Source organism: Miniopterus schreibersii (genome assembly GCF_964146895.1).
Source record: "Miniopterus schreibersii genome assembly, chromosome: 1".
NCBI classification, from domain to species: domain Eukaryota; kingdom Metazoa; phylum Chordata; class Mammalia; order Chiroptera; family Miniopteridae; genus Miniopterus; species Miniopterus schreibersii.
This window is the reverse complement of record NC_138101.1, coordinates 72,653,806-72,674,431: the sequence shown is the minus strand read 5'-3', so window position 1 is coordinate 72,674,431 and position 20,626 is coordinate 72,653,806.

Here is a 20,626-nt window from a genome sequence, read left to right as displayed (position 1 = left end):
ACTCCGAATGATATAAATAATTCTCAGTAGGAAATAAAATGACTGATATACATAAATAGGAAAGAAATGTTCTTGGATTGATGTTTCCAAAACGTTTCCAAACCAGCTTCACATCCTGGCCTAAGAGCATCTAATCACAATTCCCATTGGCTGACTCAGGCCAGTTAGGGCAAAAACAGTGGCAGTTTCAACCTCCCCTGCCATTGCCAAAACATACACATGATCACCGAGAATTTGGCAACATTAGCAGCAAAGGAAAATAATCTGAACATAATATGAGCTGCATAGATATGGGGAGAGAATTCTAGAGTGGACTATTTCACCATGAAATGGTCAGCAGGAAAAATGGAAACATAATGGTCAACAGTCATAAAAAAGAAAACCTATGACAATTAGATTTGGGACTTTACTCAGTGGGACCCTTATGCCTCAGGGTAAAACATGACCGATTACATAGCAGAGAGGAGTACTGAATAAATAAGCAAAAATTAGTAACAAATAGGTATAAGAAAATATATACTCCACTTCCTTCATTTCCTCTTATATTTAAGGGTTACTCTTTATGGCAAAATACTATTCTTAACAAACGCTTCACTGGGAGACTCTGAAGAGAGAATGGGAAGGAGATTCTAGTTGGAAAGTGTGAGATAGAGATTCCTTTGCACGTCTTCCTGGCAAATACCATTGTGGCGGTAAAGGAGTAACTCAGAGGGAAATGGAACTCATTCTGCAGCTCTGTCCTCCCAGCAGAATTTGGATGGTGCTTGGGAAGGAGTCATATGCACTGCAAACAGTGTCTGGAGTGCAGTTTATTGTAGCAAATGTTATATATATACATTCCCTAAGGTCCGAACATTTATCCAAATAAAAACAACACATGATACCAAGGGCAGGTGGATCGCATGGGTAGAAAGTACCTATACATTTTAAAAGACTTTTCCTTCTTGTTTCTTCTAGGCTGTAGCAAGAAATAAAACGATGCTGATACCCACAAGTCACTCAACTAGGTTTGAAGTTAAAGTATTATTTTGAGGTACTCTTGGTCTCAGAACTTTTTTTTAAAATGTTTTAAATTTTATTTTTGTTTAAAATGTTACAGATTTCCCTTTTTCTGCCCAATGACCCATTCCACCCTGTCCCATCCCCCTTCCCAGTCCCTCTCCCCACCATTGCCTGTGTCCTTGGGTTGTGTGTATATGCACATAAATTCTTTGGTTACTCTCTCCCCCTCCACCCACCCACCCTCCTCCCTCCCTCTGACATTCGTCAGTCTCCTCTATGCTTCCATGTCATTGAATCTATTCTGTTCATCAGTTTATTAAGTTCTTTAGATTCCACGTATAAGCAAGATCATGTGATGTTTGTCTTTCTCTGCCTGGACTATTTCACTTAGCATAATTCTCTCCAGGTCCATCCATACTGTCCCAAGGGGTACAAGATTCTTCTTCTTTACAGCTGCGTAGTATTCCATGATGTAAATGTCCCACAGCTTTTTTATCCACTCATCTACTGATGGGCACTTGGGCTGTTTCCAGATCTTAGCTACTGTAAACTGTGCTGCTATGAACATTGGGGTACATATATTCTTTCTGATTAGCGTTTCAGGATTCTTAGGATACATTCCTAGGAGTGGTATCATTGGGTCAAAAGGCAGCTCCATTTTTAATTTTTTGAGGAACCTCCATACTGTTTTCCATAGTGGCTGCACCAGTCTGCATTCCCACCAGCAGTGTACTAGGGCTCCCCTTTCTCCACACCTTGGCCAGCACATGTTGTTTGCTGATTTGTTGATGGAGCCATTCTGACAGGTGTGAGGTGATATCTTATCGTGGCTTTAATTTGCATCTCTCTGATGATTAGCGACGTTGAGCATTTTCTCATGTGTCTCTTGGCCATCTGTATGTCCTCTTTGGAGAAATGTCTATTCAGGTCCTTTGCCCATTTCTTAATTGGGTTGTTTGTCTTATCTGAGTCAGCTGCATGAATTCAAGTCAAGGAAGTCTAAGAGAGAAGTAGCCTTTGTTGTACTTCAGGTCATGTATCCAAAGGGGAGTGACTCCTTTCTTCTAAGGGAACAGGAGGTCAGTGGTACTTACAAGGCATCCCCAGGTGGTGAATGGTGGCATTTAGAATAGATTAATGCAGATGGACCACATTTTATGACCTTAACGATGTCTTTGTATATAATTTAAAATTGTAATAGGAGAAAGTGCTTGATGTCAATAATACTATATGGTTAGAATGATGTGCTCCCATCCCCCACCAAAGTACTGAGTTTCCTTGTGAGAAAACATAAAAATGGAGGGGATAGGTATGTTAGGGCTCTCCAGAGAAACAGAACCAACAGGAGATAGATATCTATAACTATCTATCTGTAATACATACACCTGTATTTTGTATATGTATACCTGTATACATATATACATATATATTCACACATCTATGCTCTTATTAACCACATCAGAAATGCCCTGTTAAAGCAGACTGGAAGGGACAATTTGCACACGTGGAATCTGATGTGCCTGCAGGATACCCATCTGGCCATACCTTGGAGGAAGGTGAAAATACTACCTGGGTTTCGGGAAGGCCAGTATGGCGGACAGTGCACATGCCTCCCAGAGCTTTGGATGTAGCTAGGAATGTCTGGAAAAGCCTGGAAAAAGACAAGAGAAGGGAAGAGCCTCAAGAAATGCAGAGCTCTAAGGAAGAGGTTGCAGAAGACAGCTTTAAGAGGTGGAGGAAAAGCCAGAGAGGCCAGAGAGGAAGCCAGCAGAAGATGAAGAATCCAAGGCAGGGAGTAAAAGCACATCAAGAGGGTGAAGGGGGTTTACTGTTCAAAACACAATAAGAACTGTGAAGGGTGGTAGCCAGAGAGAGGGTGTGGAGCTGATGATGAGAACATCAGTGGTGACCTTCGGTGAAAGCAGACGCAACAGAATGCTGGGGACTGAGGGCTGAGTGGAAGGCGAGGCAAGGGAGCAAGTAGGGCTCTGCCCTTTAAAACAGTTTGTAAAGAGTCAGGCATTACTTTAACAATAAAACAGAAATTTTTATATTTGTAAAATGGGGGTTATTATACCCACTTTGAAGGGCTTTTGTGAGGTTTAATCAAAGATAGTTTTTTACAAAACACATAATATAGTGCCCGGTATGTAGTTAGTTACACATTTCTATTTCTGTTTTTATTTTCTGGTTTTTCTCTATTTCTATTATTGTAAGTTATTAGTTAAATCAACAATAACAAAATTATGATGCTGTATAATGGGAAAATATGTGAGCAGAGGAAAAGATTGACATTACCAAAGAGTTAGGCTGGCTGTGCGGTGATGGCCCCCTAACGAGAGGGTTGAAAAAGTTTTAGTCACTGCAGTTTTTACAGCTCATACCACTTATGACACAAAATGTGTGGGTTTTTCACACCAAGCAAGGCTCCTGCTCTCTGTGTACCACCTGGGTGTCTGGTAATTCAATTTAATTTTAACCAGAGTTAGTGTCAGACTCTATGGGTTAAGGGCTTAGTCCGACAAGATTGCCCTCACTTCAGACACCAGTTCCTAGCATTGGGTCTCAGGGTACCCACACTTCTCTCTGACTTGGCTACAAACTGAGGTTCCCAAAATGTCCCTTCTCTCAAGATGGATAACTTGCTAGGAAATAGAACTCAGGAAAGCTCTTTGCTTACTATTGCTGGTTTATTATAAAGGATATAACTCAGGAACAGCCAAATGGAAGAGAAGCATAGGACAAGGTATAGAGGAAGGGATACAGAGCTTCCAGGCCCTTTTCCAGCTTGCCACCCTCCCAAGACCTCAGTGTTTGCACCAACCTGAAAGCTCTCTGAATCTCCTTGTTTGGGGGTTTTTATGGAGATTTCATTATGTAGGCATGATTGATTAAATCACTGACAAATGGTGATTGAACTCAATCTTCAGCCCCTCTCCCCTCCTTGTGGGGCTGAAATTTCCAACCCTCTCATCATGCGTTGGTCTTTCTGGCCACCAACCCCATCCTTGAAGTTATCCAGGGATTCCCACCTTGGAGTCATCTCATTGGCTTTCAAAAGATACACTTCAACCCAGAGAATCCAAAGGTTTTAGGAGCCGTATGCCAGAAACTAAGACAAAGACCAAATATATAGGGTGTCCCAAAAAATGTATACACACATTTTGAATAATTAAAAAGGCAGTGTTTATTAACATACATTTCATTTTCAAAATTGAGCTACCAGCTGTTAAAATGTGTATACATTTTTGGGGGACAATCCTGTATATTTATTATAGTCAGTAGTCAATTTGGGAAGGGAAGAATGTGTGTATGTGTGTGTGTAAGGGCATCATTCATGGGTGAGACAGGTTTGAATAAAACAAAATGGGGTAAGGCTAGTGTGCAAAATTTAGGGGAAAAAATAAGATAGAAAGTATGAAAAGGGACCCATTACTTTGACAAACTGGTCTTTTATTTAAACTTCAACCTCGGATTTAAGACCATTGATTTTGGGTTTTATAATAGTTAAGTGTATGATGTGTAATAACATTTGCTTTACACAAAATTTAAAAAATGGTTATATATAGAAATACACAAATTATTCATAAAGTGGTAAGTTGTAGCAAATAAAATAATCAGAGAAGAGACAGAAGCCTGAATGGCTGTAATAATGTACCTTAATTTCATTCTGGTGATGTTTTTATAAAGATCCAGTGTTGACCCCATAAGAACCGTGGCTTACCTAGTTATACCTGAGGATTGCAATTCTGATATTGGCAGTGAGTGGCAGACCTGGCATCATGCAATATCCTCAGCAGATACTTAATGCATCTGTGTATGTGCATGTGTATCCTCTTGAGTGTGCCATGCATGCATGCTCGTATGTGTGCTCATGTATGCTCACGTGTATATGTGTGCATCTGTGTGGTGTGCATGAATGCATGTAAGTGTGTTTGTGTTTGAGTGCATGCTGGGGCTAGTTCCACAGGTAGGCTTTAATCTCAGAGATTGACTTCTCTGAATTACAATCGAAACTGACACCACCTCTTGGCTCTGAGTGTTCAAAGGATTACAAATTTTTTGAAAGACCTTCTCGGCACTTTCTCATGCCTTTCTTCTTGGCTAGGTGTAGCAGCAACTGAACTTGGATTTCTTTTTAATCACATTTGAAACAGGGTGATTAAGTAGGACACAGGCCTCAAGCTGGGAGAGTGCTCTCCCAGACCTTGTAGGTAATTGCTCTCCGCAGGATGTGCTATTTCAAGGGCAGCCTGAGATTTACTTAGATGCCTTCTTGTGTATGGGCAACTTGAAGGAACAGGTACATCTTTCCACACAGAAATCACTTAGTAAAATTATATTTGCTAAGGTTATTTTTATCTATGCCTTAGCTTCATGTCTGAATTAGGGGGTTCCCTAAAATAGTTCAGTCAGGGAGCTGCTTGTGTCTCAGTGAGAATTTTCTTGTCTTGTAGCAAAGTTCTTAGTGATTCATACCAAGATTATGTGACATCTCAATAATGTTTTATGTAAATATTTTACTGAGATATAGCATAACTTACAAAAAATTGCATGTATCAGCAAACCTCTGTAATATGAATTCTTTCCATTCTCACCCTTACCGTTGACCTTTTGGGGAGTCTCAAAACGCCATTCTAGAAACTAATTTTTTTTTTTACACAGCAGATTATTTTATGACTTTGTTCTTGCTTGAAAAATAGCCAGTAATTCAACCCTCACTTTGTAATATCATAACAGCACGTTTCCATGCTTAGGATGATAAGATCATAACTTCACTCAACTATCATTTGTCCTGTGCCCTATCAGTATTATAGGTGCATGAACATAGAGTGCTTGTCAGTGTAAAACAGAAGCCTTTAGAAACAATAGGAATGATTGCTCTTCCAACAAGATGAAAAGAACAGAGGTAGTTTGGAGAATGGCTGGCCAGCAGCTAGGATGAATGGGTTGGTATGGAGAATTGCTTGGTTTTATTTATTATTTATTTATTTATTAAATATATCTTTATTGACTTCAGAGAGAGGAAAGGAGAGGGAGAGAGAGAGCTAGAAACATCAATGATGAGAGAGTCGTTACTGATCCGCTGCCTCTTGCACGCCCCTGATTGGGGGTCGAGCCTGCAATCTCCGCATGTGCCCTGACCAGGAATTGAACGGTAATCTCCTGGATCCTAGATCGATGCTCAACCACTGAGCCACGCCCGGCTGGGCTTATTTATTTTTTTATCTTCATGGCCCACAAACTGTGCTTGTCTGATGCCCCAGAAGTGGGCTGTGAGCCCAGGCATGGAGGGAGCCTCAGCAGCTGTAATGGGGGCTTTTCCTTTCATGGAGGCCCTACCCTTGCACAGCTCACTTCTTCCCTTGAACCTTCTTCCAGGCGCCATGCTTCCTTTAGAGTCTGATGTTCTCCAACCTCCATGCTAACATGCCTGCACAGCCCATTCACAAAAAACCCTGGTGTTCAGGGTGTTCAAGGTGGATGTCTCCCCAGGTGATTCTGCTGATGGGAGCCAATGGCTCGAAAGCAGCCCAGCACTTTGAGTTATCAGGGACTGCAAAGAGGGTGGCCCTAAATATTCAGAAGTATCAAATAGCAGTAGAGGGTTAGTGGTTTTTGTTGTTGTTGTTGTTGTTGTTTCGGAAGGCAGTGTGACTAAGAGATTGGTAAAGCCATTCAATCGCTTGTCTGTGGCCAGTGTCTCAGTCAGACTCTCACACAAGGCCTTTGCTTCAGTGTGCCCACACAATAAATATTTTTGTTGCTGTGTGTGTTTTATTGATCCAAGAGGGAATTCAGAAAGAGCTCTATTTTGTGGGAGGAAGACAGTAGGAATAAAAAAAATGACTTCGGTAAATTTAGGGAACGGAGTTTGTCTCTTAAGAGAGACAGGCAGACAGGTGGGAGAGGCTGGCAGCAGACCAGGGACTAGGAGTGAGGGAACCAGGAGCCCTGTGAGGGTTGGCCCTTCAGGGTAGACCCTGAGAGGAGGAGAGGCAGGGACTGCATCATGCGCAGGGGGCGCTCAGGCCTGTGGGCACCTGTTCACTGGCCTGTTGCTGGGCCTGTGTTCTGGAGGGTGTGCCCAGACAGGGAGGAGCTGATCAGTGAAGACCTTGGCTTCGGTGGAAATGGGTTGCCCTGAGTCCAAAGCTGCAGAGCTTCTGGATCCCGCACATGTGTTCTCTCTCTAGCTGACCTTCATGGTCAGCCCCAGATGAGGTAGCTTTTGTGAAATGACCTGAGTGGCAACAGCTGAGGTGCCTCATGTTCATTCTCCTGTCCTGTCCTATCCTGTCCTGTCCTGTCCTGTCCTGTCCTGTTCTGTCCTGTCCTGGCTGAGAGGCTCAGTAGGTTGACAGGGGAGCAGTCAGGGGCCAGCAATCTTTGAGGATCATGCCTGATTCTAGGGCTCCATTCACTTCTAACAAAGTTTGGGTCCCTAGACTCCCTCTCCATCTCTCTGTGCTATAGGACTTTTATATCAGGCTAGAGCAAGGAGGCTTCTCCAGGTTTCTTTTTTTTTTTTTAATCAGCATTACATCTATGATACATACAATTTTTTCAGACAATAGACCAGTGTGACCAATTGCAATTTAGCTTTCAAGGTGTTAGTCTTATCTTCAGCTCTATCTCATAAAATTCCTGTGGATTTTTTATCATTAAGAACATTATGTTTAATTGTGCTTATATACTCGCATGGTTTATAAACTTGTAAAACTTATTAAATGGTTGTAGGTCAACCCTTTTCCACCATTTCAACTCCAGCTCAAATCTTTCAAGTTTTCTAATTACTTATAAAAGTGAATAGAAAGCTATAAACGTGTCTCCTGTCATTAAGTAAAAGTTCTTATTTTATTCACTAAAGATTATAAGAGTACTTTTTCCCAGTTGCTATAGAACCTCACCAAACTTACACATGCATGCATGCATGTGGGTGCTCACAGAAACCTACACACACACACTTAACTTTATAACAGTAGAATCAGATTAAACCGAATTTCAAGAACAGCATTAAATAGGCGAGAAATGACAGCATGTCCTCCTAAAGTCTACCTGTGGACAGGGAGAGATAAGAGACAAGGAAACAAATACCTAGACGCTGGTCATTAACCTTGCTTGAATGTGAGCCACTGACGCAGTATGGAAACTCCCTCCCTTGCTTTCCCTTCCAAGCAGAAGGGGTATTGGAGCCTCTGCTTTCTCTCACTCCTAGGTCAAGATCAAGCAGCAATTACCAAACTTTTGTGCACACCTGAGTCGCCTGGGGAGCTTATTAAAATGCAGATTTATGATAGAGTATGTCTGGGATTGGGCCCAGGTGTTTGTCTTTCTAAATAAGCCCTTTTGGGATTCAGGTAGGTGTGACCTTCTGAATAGCCTTAAAAACCTGAGACCACACAGATTGTCTAGATTCCTGGCCCTCTTCTGATGCTGCACTGTGCACTGTCTTCATCCCAAGAAAAGGGAGAATGTTTCAGGTTAACTCCAGACTTTTCTCTTTCTGCACTTTTATTTCCATGGCCAATTATTTCCCCATCACATTAATTCTGAATTTCCTATTTTCCCAACCTTGTCTCCTATTTTTAACTGATGGACAAACCGATGAGCCACAGATGGGCTAAATGTTCTGACATTCCTTCCCTCACTGGATTTATTGATGTCTGGAAGCTTTGGCAATGAACACTGTTCTATGTGACTAGGTGTTTGTGACTTTGCTTCCTCTTGGCATCTACAGACACTTATTCTAATTATGAAGTAATGAAGAAGAAGCCTTCCTGGTTATTATTGAGAATTGTGTTTAACTCTAGAAGTAAGTACCCATAAACTATTGATAAAGAGAAGCAACTGTCCAGAATTAGGTTCTACTATACATGTTCTGTCATCAGTATCAAATTTATGTCTCAGTTTGTGGTTGTAAGGTAAGGGCAAAGATTTTTTTCTGTATCATTTCTGCCTTGAAATTAAGAAACTCTCTTGTTATAATCTGCTGCCAAGTCTTGCTTCATGGCTTGCATAGTTGATCAATATTTCCCAATTTCAGATTTTTGCATTTTTTAAATTCAGTTCTATGTGTTGAGCAGGAAATGGTCTTTGCAGATGCAAAGTATATAGCTATATGAATGAAAGATCTCTGTAGATTACCAGTTGGTCCTCTACAATATTTGTTTATATCTACAAAAAATGTGTGAGTTAGAAAGCAGCATGTCTGATTGTCATGGCACTGCCCCTCTTTCAGGTTCAAGCACTGCCTGGAGTCTGTCCTGTTTTCTGGGAATGTAGCATCCAGCACAGTGCCCATCAAGTAGTTGATATAACTGCATATTTATTATGTAACTAAGCCTTCATTATATTTATAATATAAATATAACCATCACACTTGGAGCAAAGAGAAAATCCTATTAGTGTCAGAGAGAAACAAACAGGTCAACAGAAAGCAACCAAGATGAGAAATGGTCAGAGTTGTCAACCAAATCAGTGGAAGCTGGAAGATAGTAGAAAAATACTTTTAAAATCCTGAAGGAAAGTGACCTTGAACCTGGAATTCTATACCCAGCCCAACTAGGGATTACAAATGAGCATAGAATGAACATGTGTTCAAACGTGCACGTTCTCAGTATTTACATTCAAGAATCCTGTACTAGGAAATACTGAAGAATACACCCCTCCAAAAAATGCAATGTATAATCAAAACAGGGCTTCCAGTGTATCAGAGAATGTGGGGCTCTCTGGATGCCCGTGAAGGAGCTGAGGGTGGCCAGGCACAGAGCATGGCCAATGTGTACTGAGCACGCACATCAGAGGGTTTCTGGGGGCAACCTTCAACAAGGAAAAATGACAAGATGCCTGAAACATCTGAAATGATGGAGAGGAGACTTAGACAATGGGCAGAGTTCTTGGGGTTAAATTTATGGAGTTAAGTAATCAAAAAGAAGATTATTATAAACAGGTAGTGATATGTACAGGAAAGGAAAAGTCATCATACTGTGCTCCTTGCCTCACCTGTGAGTAATGTTTGCAGGACAAAACAACAGAAACAAAAAATGTTGGTAAAACCATGATTCACTGTAGCAGGAGGAAGGAGGACAGTTAGGGTGCTTTTAGATGTACAAACAGTGGGGTGAGAGGAAGCTAATTCCATTTTCCAGAGTGATAGTTTATAGATTCTGCCTAAATCTGAAATATCAAAGCATAGCAATATAATATATTTTAAAAAATACAAACATATAGTCAATAATACCATAATAACTATGTATGGTGCCTGGTTTGTACTGGAAATTTCCAGGGTAAAACATTGCAAAGTACATGATTGTCTAACCACTTTGCTGTACATCTGAAACTAATATAGAATAATATCAAATGTAAACTGTAATTGAAAAACAAAAAGGAGAAAAATAGAAATAAATTCACAAAAGAGTCAGCCAAAACAACAACAACAAAAACCCACAAAAAAAAAACAAAGAAAGAAATTGGTTGCTTTAAGAAATAAGGGAGGTGATTGGGGTACTGCTATTTCCTAATAATCTTTGTGGAAACTTTTACATTTTGAGCCATTAGCAGGTATTTTACACACACACACACACACACACACACACACACACACACACACACACAAACACACTGTGAGGCAAAAGTAGTTTTACAGTTTGTATGGAAAATAATACAATAATTAATAACTAATAATACAAGAATAAACCGTTTTGCATACTCACAACTGTAAACCTACTTGTGTTCCACCCCATATGTGTGTATATATATAAAATCCAACAAAGCAAGAACACATTTACATCAGGTAGACAACTTTCAAGACTGCAGGCAATCACAGAAGCCCCTTCAGTGAGTGACAGGTCAGTTTGTTTTCAGGGAGCCCCTACCCCTTTGCTGTTCCTGGTTACAGCCTCCAAAAGGGAACAGATTCCTTCAGAAAGTGGTGCATGAATGGTTAGGGGAAAACCCGTCATCTCTGCAACTGGGCAAACATGATGTTTTCGTGCAGTCCTTTTGCTACCAGTGTTTTGACCCCAGGGACATTTTGCCATGACCTAAGAAGATATCATAAAGCTTTCAGCTATTTTTATTCTAAGGAATGTCATCAACAAGCATCCTGCCTTCTCCCCAGGGCCTCTGCCCTTCCTCAAGCTCCCTGAGTCCCATCTAAGGATAACCGCAGGAAAAAAGTGAGAGAAAAAAGATCCAGTTGTCTCATTAATAACACATTCTGTGTTGACATTAGTAATCGGCATTTGGATGGGCATCATTAAAAAGAGCTCTCTCAAAATGGCCCCACTAGGAAACAACTGTGTCCATCTGATCGTGCTATAAGAACTGGCCTGGAGAACAGTGCCGTTGGTCATTCTGGGAGACTAGGAAGCCTTAAAGCATGCACAGGGGCAAAGAATTAACAGGAAGCCTACCAGGAACACATTTGTAGTGCTTTTGGTGCCAAGATTTTGTTCTGCTTTGTCACTGGAGAAATGTTGGAAGCAGAATGGTATATGGGAAAGTTCATCTTTGGCAGCACATCGGTATCCAGCTCCCTTTGTGACTTGCTCTGTGACAAATTATCTGTTTCGTTTTCTTGTGTACAATGCAGAAATAACGATTTTGTCATAGGATTGCTACAAAGGTAAGACAGAGCCACTGGTGTTAATTCCTGAGGCCCACATCTTATTCCTATTTAATGACTTGATCAGAAGATATCGCTAGGCTCACAGGAGATTTGCAATGAGACTCTGTCAAATTAATAACACTCATTAATAACACAGAGCCAGATATCAGGAGGTAAGTACCAGAACCCGTCTCTTTCCCTTCTCCCTGCAATCACACCCTCTTCTTTTTGACCATAAAGAAGCTGAGAACCTTCACCACTAAATGACATAATTGAGTTAGTGGCAGAAATCGAATTTGGACTAAACTTGCCAGATTTACCAAATAAATGTACAGGATGCCCGGTTACACTTAAACTTCAGATAAACAAGAAAAAAATTAATATTTGGGGTATCACACTAAAAAACTGTTGTCTGTCTGAAGTACAGCTTTTACTGGGCAGCCTGTCTTTAATCTGACAGTAATAATTTGGACAAATCCTCTATCTCAGAGTTCAGGACTCTTTCCCATTGATCATACTTGCTAGAGAAGGAGGGATGGGAAGTCAGAACAGCACGTTCTGGCTGGGAGAGCAGAGAGAGAGAGACCCAGATGTGGGTATACACATGCGCTCAAGCATCCCTTTCCTGAGCCTTGCAGAGCTGCCGCTTGCTCATTGAAACCTTGTGGAATTATGACATAGCCCCACCAGATGGGAGAGATGTGCCTGGGTAGGAAAAGCATTTGACACACTCCTAAAAACATGCAGCCGATTGCTAATTCCTGTCCAGGTGGCAGTCTGCCTGTGGTTCTCTCAGGTGTCGTGAAAGATAGAGCTCTCAGTGGAACCCACCTCGTCTGTCACGTTGGTTTTCCTTTTACACTGGGACCTGTCTTATCAGGTCTCTGCATTATATATCCAGTCCTTATGGATTATTTATGGAGTGTGCCGTAGGTTGTGTACATGGTATTTCACAGATGAGGTGACAACACCACACTTTCTCCTTACTGTTCACATCAGTGCATGTTCCATGGGGAATGCTGGCTGAGACTGTAGATGCTGTGGAGTGGCTTCGGAATGGGTCATTTGGGTAACCCTAATGCAGCCCAGGGGCAGACCACATAAAAACCTCTTTGTTCTTCCCCACTGACACATGCTTTCCATGAAATCCAAACGAGCATAGTCATAGCAATGTGCCACAAGCTCTTTTCAGAATCTCCTATGGAATTAACGGAGTCAGGGCTAAAGCAGAGGGACGACTTCCTCTGCCTAGAGACATACCTCACCCCCTGTACCTGCCAGGGGAATGACTGTAAAACAGGGTCACGCTTGAACCACAGGCAAGAGAACAAGTTACTACAGGCGTAATCGAAACTTCCCTCCTGCCAGGAAAGATCAGCAGAAACTATGAATAGAAAAAAAAAAAAAGAAGAAGAAGAAGAACTTAAAGGTAAATGGAACGGTTTCGCCTTGAAGAAAGGCTGATTGTTTTTACAAAAATCCCCACAGACCTGGCAGCAATTATCTAAGAAGTTATTACCCAGGATAAGGGAATGGAGATTTCAGATGAACAGGCAAATGACTAAAGTCATGTTTAATGCAAAGAAATAAGCAAACAGTAGAAATAATTAAAAGCTATTACAGTATGTGCCTGTTTGGCTGAGGCATATGTTATTAAAAAACAAGAGAGTCTATAGCCAGTTGCCTCTAAGAATCTGTCTTTGCCACAAACCATTTCCATGAGTAATGGTCTACAGTCGTATTTTACGTCCATAGGGTGCCTTTCATCGAACACATCAGGGTTTCCACACTCTGTCTCCCTCTTCAGCAGACATTCACTGTGGAAGTAACTCACATTTGGCCTTTTTGAAAGCAACCATCTTTGATTACCTGTTCCAGCCAGCTGTTAATGATCTACAGATGGGCCATAGGACACCAGGAACCCACAGCCTGCCACCCTGCTAACAGACACCTTACTTTGTTCCAGGCCCTGAGTGGATATGGAGGGTTGAAACAGTTACTGGCCTAATGGCAACCTGTTCTTAGTTTTTTCTTTTTCTATTTTTGAATTGGCTAAAGTTGAGGGCAGCATTATGAAGGGTGCCAGATTAAGTACCAACTGCCTGGAGGGTCAACCTATAAGAGATGAAAGTCAGTTCAGATTAGGTTTGATGGAAAATAACAAAAGCTTCAAATAGTGGTGGCTTCAGTAAGGTAGGGTTCATTTCTGTCTTATAGAGATGAACTTGAGGTGGTTGTTCCTGGGTTGACAAGAGGCTTGCATGAGTCTTCTCTCTTGTAGTCCTGCCAAACCTAACAAGTGGTTCCCACTCGTCAGGAAGACTGCTCCAGCTCCCTGCAGTTCTCATACCCACACTCCTCCAGCTGGGAGGAGGAGAAGGAAGGGATGTCCACTCCATCTAGGGAAGTTACCAGGAGCTCTCCCACTCATCCCGTGGGGTGGGACTTCATCATTTGGTTACACTTGGTTAGAAGGAGGGTGGTGAATAGGGTCTTTATTCTGAATGGCTATGTGACTTATTGAAATCGGAAGCTCTGTTTTTAGGAGTACAAATATTGAGAAGCAACTATATCTTCAACAAGACTCTTACCTTCCCCAAATCAATTGAGTCTAGACACCTATTAACTTGTTCTGTATGTGTCCATGATGATTACTCATTGAGGGTAGGGACCTGAGTATAACACAATCCCTAATGTGAAGTGACTCATCTGTTTTCCCTATAAGAGATGAAAAATATAAACTTTTAGAGCTTTAGATAATAACTCAAATATATACTTATAATAATTGATTAATGAATTTGATTACTAATATATATATTTAAAATCACATTAGGTAAAGTCATTTATTAACTTAAGAAATTTTATTTTCTACTTATATTTTGTAAGACATTATAATCAAACTGTTCAAAAGTACTTGACATCTATCTATCATGAGCTCAAATTTCTAACAGTATCTCTGAAGGTGACCTTTGAGTTATCAATGAAATTGCCATTGTGGGTTGTTATTGGAATCATTACCTCAATCAACCACCACGATTAACTTGATTATGTTTATTTAGGTTCTGTGTGGTTCAGATGATGAACTGACACGTGAATTCTTGATCTTGATAAGCAAATCAAGAGTCCCTGAAGATTAAAATATCAGTTTGTTCAAGTAGCCATGGACCATCATCACTCTAAAAAAAATGGAAAAAAAAGGATAATGGTGGTCTCTTTCACCATTGTGTATAAGGAAACAGACCAGACCAGTGTGTTCTGCCCTCAGGCTCGTGCCAGAGGGATAGTAGAGCTTATCATAGCAATTGCTCTTGATGCAATCATCCTTGAAAAGAAGCATCAGCACTTAATGTTAAAATTCCTAATTTTATTATGTTTGATATATTTTATTATACAAATAATTTAAAATTATTCATTGATTCCATCATATTGCATGGGCTGTTAGCTCCAGTGTATGATAAGGTCTCTGTTCACTTTTATACATGCACTGTTGAATCATGATTTAAGATTTTCTGCAGTGTGATTCTCTACTCTGCCTGGGTATCAAAATTTGTTGGACAAATCTATTTTTAGACTTGTGGGCCCCACCTAACACCTACTGAATGAGGATTTCTGGGACAGGACCCTAAAATCTCCATTTTTCCAGAGCTTCCGAGGGCACTCTCAGGCAGCCAACCTGACATTATTCCTTAAACACTAGCTAAAACTTTTGAGAATATTCTACTCGAGGGTTGAAAGGTGGGGTCAGAATGCAAGGCTCTTTGGCAAAAGTGGAAGAGCGGACACAAATAAATAAGATGAGATTTAGATGACCTATGACTTGGTTTATTTTCTTTACAGAAAACATTTGAAGTGTTGCCTATAGCTTGAATGCTTCCCAATATCTTGATGGCAGTTCCTTTTTCTTTTCTATGCCCTCCCACTTTCTCTTTCTTTCTTTTTCTTTCTTTCTTTCTTTCTTTCTTTCTTTCTTTCTTTCTTTCTTTCTTTCGCAGGGGAGGATTAAGTTAGTTCTTTAATTTCTTAAAATTTATTGATTTTTAAAGAGAAAGGAAGGGAGAGAGAGACAGACAGAGAAATTAGAGAAACATTGATTCGTTGTTCCACTTATTTATACAATAATTGGTTGATTCTTTTTTTTTCTCTAATATACCTTAATTAAATTCAGAGGAAGGGAGAGGGACAGAGGGAGACAAAAACATCAATGATGAGAGAGTAATTGATTTGCTGCCTCTTGCACATCCCCTACCAGGGATCCAGCCCTCAACCCAGGCATGTACCCTGACAGAGAATCAAACTACGATCTTCTGGATCACACGTTGATGCTCAATTGCTGAGCCATGCCCGCTGGGCCATTGGTTGATTCTTGTATATGCCCTTAGCAGGAATCAAACACACAACCTTGGTGTATTGGGACAGTGCTCTAACCAACTGAGCTACTAGGCCAGGGCCTGCCCTTCCACATTCTAATGCCTGTGTCGGTAAGTAGGCTGTTAGCTCCAGTGTATCATAACATCTCTGTTCACTTTTATACATGCACTGCTGAATCATTGGATCATGATTTAAGATGGAAATTTGTCAGAGAGTTCAACTGTTCATTTATAAATTGTACGAGTTATCAGGTAAATCAGTTTCTTCATATATCAAAATCTCAGAGAATATTCCCACCAACGCCCACTCTGTGCCTTACTTATTTGAATAATATCTCACAGTTCAAACATGAAAATGTTATTAATCAATATAATGGGAAATTTATGTAATTTGTCTAATTCCCAAATTACAAGTTATGTAGAATACTGTCCATAAATTCAGGAGGGAAATTTTTACTATTGGCTGGGTTACTCAATTTGCCACTCTATCTTCATGCTGTGATAAAATCTCATTTTATATCACTCACATTTGAGAGACTGTCAGAACAGGCAGGAGTGACACTGTGAGTTTGGTGAGTATGGAAACCTAGGAGACATCTAGTAAACCACTCTGAGGTGTGTAGAATCTGACCTACTAACTAACTATAGACTTACTCAGACACCTTCCTGTTTAGAGGAAAGAGGAAGATGTGAGACTCTATTTCTAAATCATTTCTCTTTCTTTCTCCCTCAAAGCTCTCTGCTTCTTTGAAGTCCATGATCCCATTTCCCACTAGAATCTCTCTTTTTCTCTGAAGCCTGGCTCCTTACCTGGAAAGCCCTATTTCAGGTTAAGCCCAACCATCTCTTTTCTCCTTAGGTGCCCCCAAGCAGCTATTTGCTGATGGACAAAATCATCCAAAGGGTTCCATGTACATTTATAACAACAAATCAGTAGTGGGCACATCTAACCACCCAGCAGTCCTGGTGTGCCTTCCTATTGTTGGTCTGCATTATCTGTAAGATCTTACAAATCATTTGGCCCTTCCTCAGGTGTCTCTCCCTTCCTGCCCATCCCCTTTCCCCACCCCATCACTCAGTTATTTTGGAATGACTTATCTAATTTTGCCGTCTTCAATTTATCCACAGTCCTGTTCAGTCTCACCTGAATCCTCATCATCACTGAGACCTTCTCCCCATACCAAAGGGCCATTCCCTATCCTGTTCTCTCGCACCAACAATCACACAGCTGACCACTCTCTCACCACTTCCCCATCTCGAATCCCATGGAGCCAGGTTTCACTTCTCACAGACTCTCCTTTACCAGCCCCACAGCATAGTCTTGGGCCCTCCTCTGTTTCCCAGCTTCACTTTTTTTCTAAATGATTTCATCCTAGTCTCTCTTTGAGAATGAGCTCTAAGTCTCTATCTTCAGCCTAGTTTCCCCATTTCTCTCTCAGAAATGATATTCCAGAACAGACCTCTTAGTTTCTATCTTCCCTCCCTAAAATCATCTCCATGGTTTTCTCCACCTTCGCATCCTTTTTCAACCATCACATACACATCTTTAAGATGAAAATTAAAATTATATATTTAAAATAAAAGTGTTAGAGATTCTTAGAAAATTTGTGTGTATATCTAAGTTAGAATTAAAGAAAACTCACAAGACCATTATGCATGGTAATTGAAGTGGAAAAGATATAATGCAGACAATTTGTATCAATTAGGAGAGTAAAATGTTTGTAGTGGTAGCCCACATCCAAAAATAAAAGAAGTGATTACCTATGCCAGCTGGGCATTCTAAGTGGAGAAACCTTACCACAAGCGCCATTTAGGTTTCCAGAGGTGAGATTTTCATAAAGACAAGGACCTTGAGCTGAACCTTAATTGTGTTAATATGCTCAAATCATAAGAGAGCATTCAGCTTTTTAATGGAATATAATTAAGTTTCTTCCTAGAGACTTCATGATGTCACTGGGTCAATGCTTTTCTTTAATACTCTGGCTTCAAATAACTTTGACCTTCCTCATTATAAATGCAAGATAAAATAACAATGCGGGTTGCCTTTCATAGTACCATAAATCATATTCAAAGACAATAGGATAGTGGCAGAGGAAGGGAAGACTTAGAATTATATTATGAACACTTTGGCATAGAAGAGGTATGACAGTGATTGCTAGCCTTTGGGTTCCAAATGCCTGGTGACTATAGGGAATGTGTCTGTGGATGAAGGTGTGTATTGTATTATAAACAGGAGACCAAAAATCTATATGTGAGGTAAATTATCTCACAAATGTCTATTACTCTGCTGCTTTACATTTAAAAGTGCTACCAAGTTCATATAGCTGAATTGAGAAATGATGTATTTTTTTAAATGACAATTAGTAGAATAGTTGCAAAAAAAAGTAATTGTTTTCATGAGTTAGTTCATGAGACTTCTGAATGTCCCCCACAGATAAATTTGAATTCAAACCTCATGCATTAGAGCAGAAGAAATTTGAGATGAATCCAAGACATAAATGTAAAATATAAATAAATCAGTAAGAAGAGACCACTGGAAGATATTTTTAAAATAATTGTGGAATGAGGAAGGCTCTTTAATATGGCATAAAACCCAAAAGCTATGGAAAAAAAGATTATTGAATTGTGCTACGCAAAATAAAACCTATCAATATGTTAAAAACTACATAGTCAAAACAACACTAAAGAAACATTTGTGACCATATTCCAAAAGGCTCTTTTCATAAATATATAAAGAACATCTAAAATCGCTAAAAAAGCCTGGCTGGCGTGACTCAATGGTTGAGTGGTGACCCATGAACCAAGAGGTCCCCTGTTCAATCCCCGGTCGACGGCCTGGGTTGCAGGCTTGATCCCCAGTAAGAGGTGTGCAGGAGGAGGCAGCCAATCAATGTCTTTCTCATTGATGTTTCTATCTCTTTATCCCTCTCTCTAAAATCCATAAAATCATATTTTAAAACACATAAAATTGCTAAGAAAATGGAACCAACTCAACAGATAAAAGGGCAACTTTTGTGATCAGATAGTTTGAAGGTAGGAAGTACAAACAGATTCTAAATAAGTGAAAACATAGTCAAGCTCATTTATAATAATAGAACTGCAAATTAAAACTGCATGGAGACATTTTGTACCAATCATATTATCAGAGAACAACGGGTTTAATGCACATTTTGTTGGCAAACGTGTGAAGGCAATAGAAACTCTCAGATATCCCTAATAGAGCATAGATTGACATACCTATATCAAATGAAATTTAACAGTAGAGTCACAGTTACATGTATATACCATTTTACCTAGCATTTCCATTTTTAAGAATTTACCTACCATATGTAATCCATACACATGAAACAGATTATCTAATGAGTTATTTATTGCAGCATTGTAGGTGATAACAAAAGGCTGAAAATAATCTAACTGTCCATCACTAGGTAAGAACTTAAATATATTATGGAAATTCATTCAGTGGAACACTATGAAGCTATAAAGACTGGTTAGACTCCTTTTGTAGAAATATGGAGTTACCTCTTATTTTATACTGTTAAGTGAAAAAAGCAATATGCAAGATAGCAAATATAGGGTGTACCAAAAAATGTGTACAAGCACTTTGAATAATTATAAAGGTGGTGTTTATTAAAATACATTTTATTTTCAAAACTGAACTGTCAGCTATTAAAATATGTATACATTTTTTGGGACACCCTATATATAGTATGTCACTCCTCCTGGTTCTGTTTCTCGGGGGAACCCTAACTGATCTAGATATAGCACCTCATAATTCCTGCATTTCTAATTAGATTTTTTTTACAGATGAGTAAAGCTAATTTTTAAGCACTTTAAAATATTTTTTAAATGTCAAATATCAAAACATATAGAAAAAAATGCCCAAATCCTAAGTGTATATCTTAATGAATCATCTCAATGTGAGTACACCAGTATAACTTCTGGATGCAGACAGAGAACATAACCATGGAGATAAATGACCCCTTCTTGTCATTAGGCTCACTTTGCTCCCCAAAGGTGACCTTTATTCCAGATCTCTAACATCCTGATTTATTTATATCATCTTGCAATTTGTATACATAAAACCATGTGGTATGTGGACCATTCTTTCTGGCTTCTTGAGTAACTTGTGTTGCTGTGTGCATTTATAATGTGTTCATTTATTACTGTATATAGTTCTACGTGTCTGCTCTTGATGGACATTTGCATCATGTGCATTTTGGCGCTATTACGAGAAATGTTGCTATGCACATTCTTGAACCTGCCTTTTGGTGACATACGTGCACATTTCCGCCAAGTCATAGGACATGAGTATATTAGGACTTTGCAGATGGTGTCAATGAGTTTCCCAGAGTACTTGCACTAAGTTACACTCTGAAAAGCAGAGTTCCAGCTGCTTCATGCTGTCCAACACCTATTATTGTTAGTGCCTTTAATGGAAGGCATTCTGGCACAAATGTAGATAATAATATTATAGGAAGCCTACTCACATGTGAATGACAGGTAAATGATAAATAATTTTTAGTATTAGGATATCTCCAATATTGCATGGGACATATATTAAAAATTGTTTGTTGTTTATCTGAAACTCAATGTCCTATATTTTCATTTGTGAACTCAGGCAACTCAACCTCAGTAGATCTAC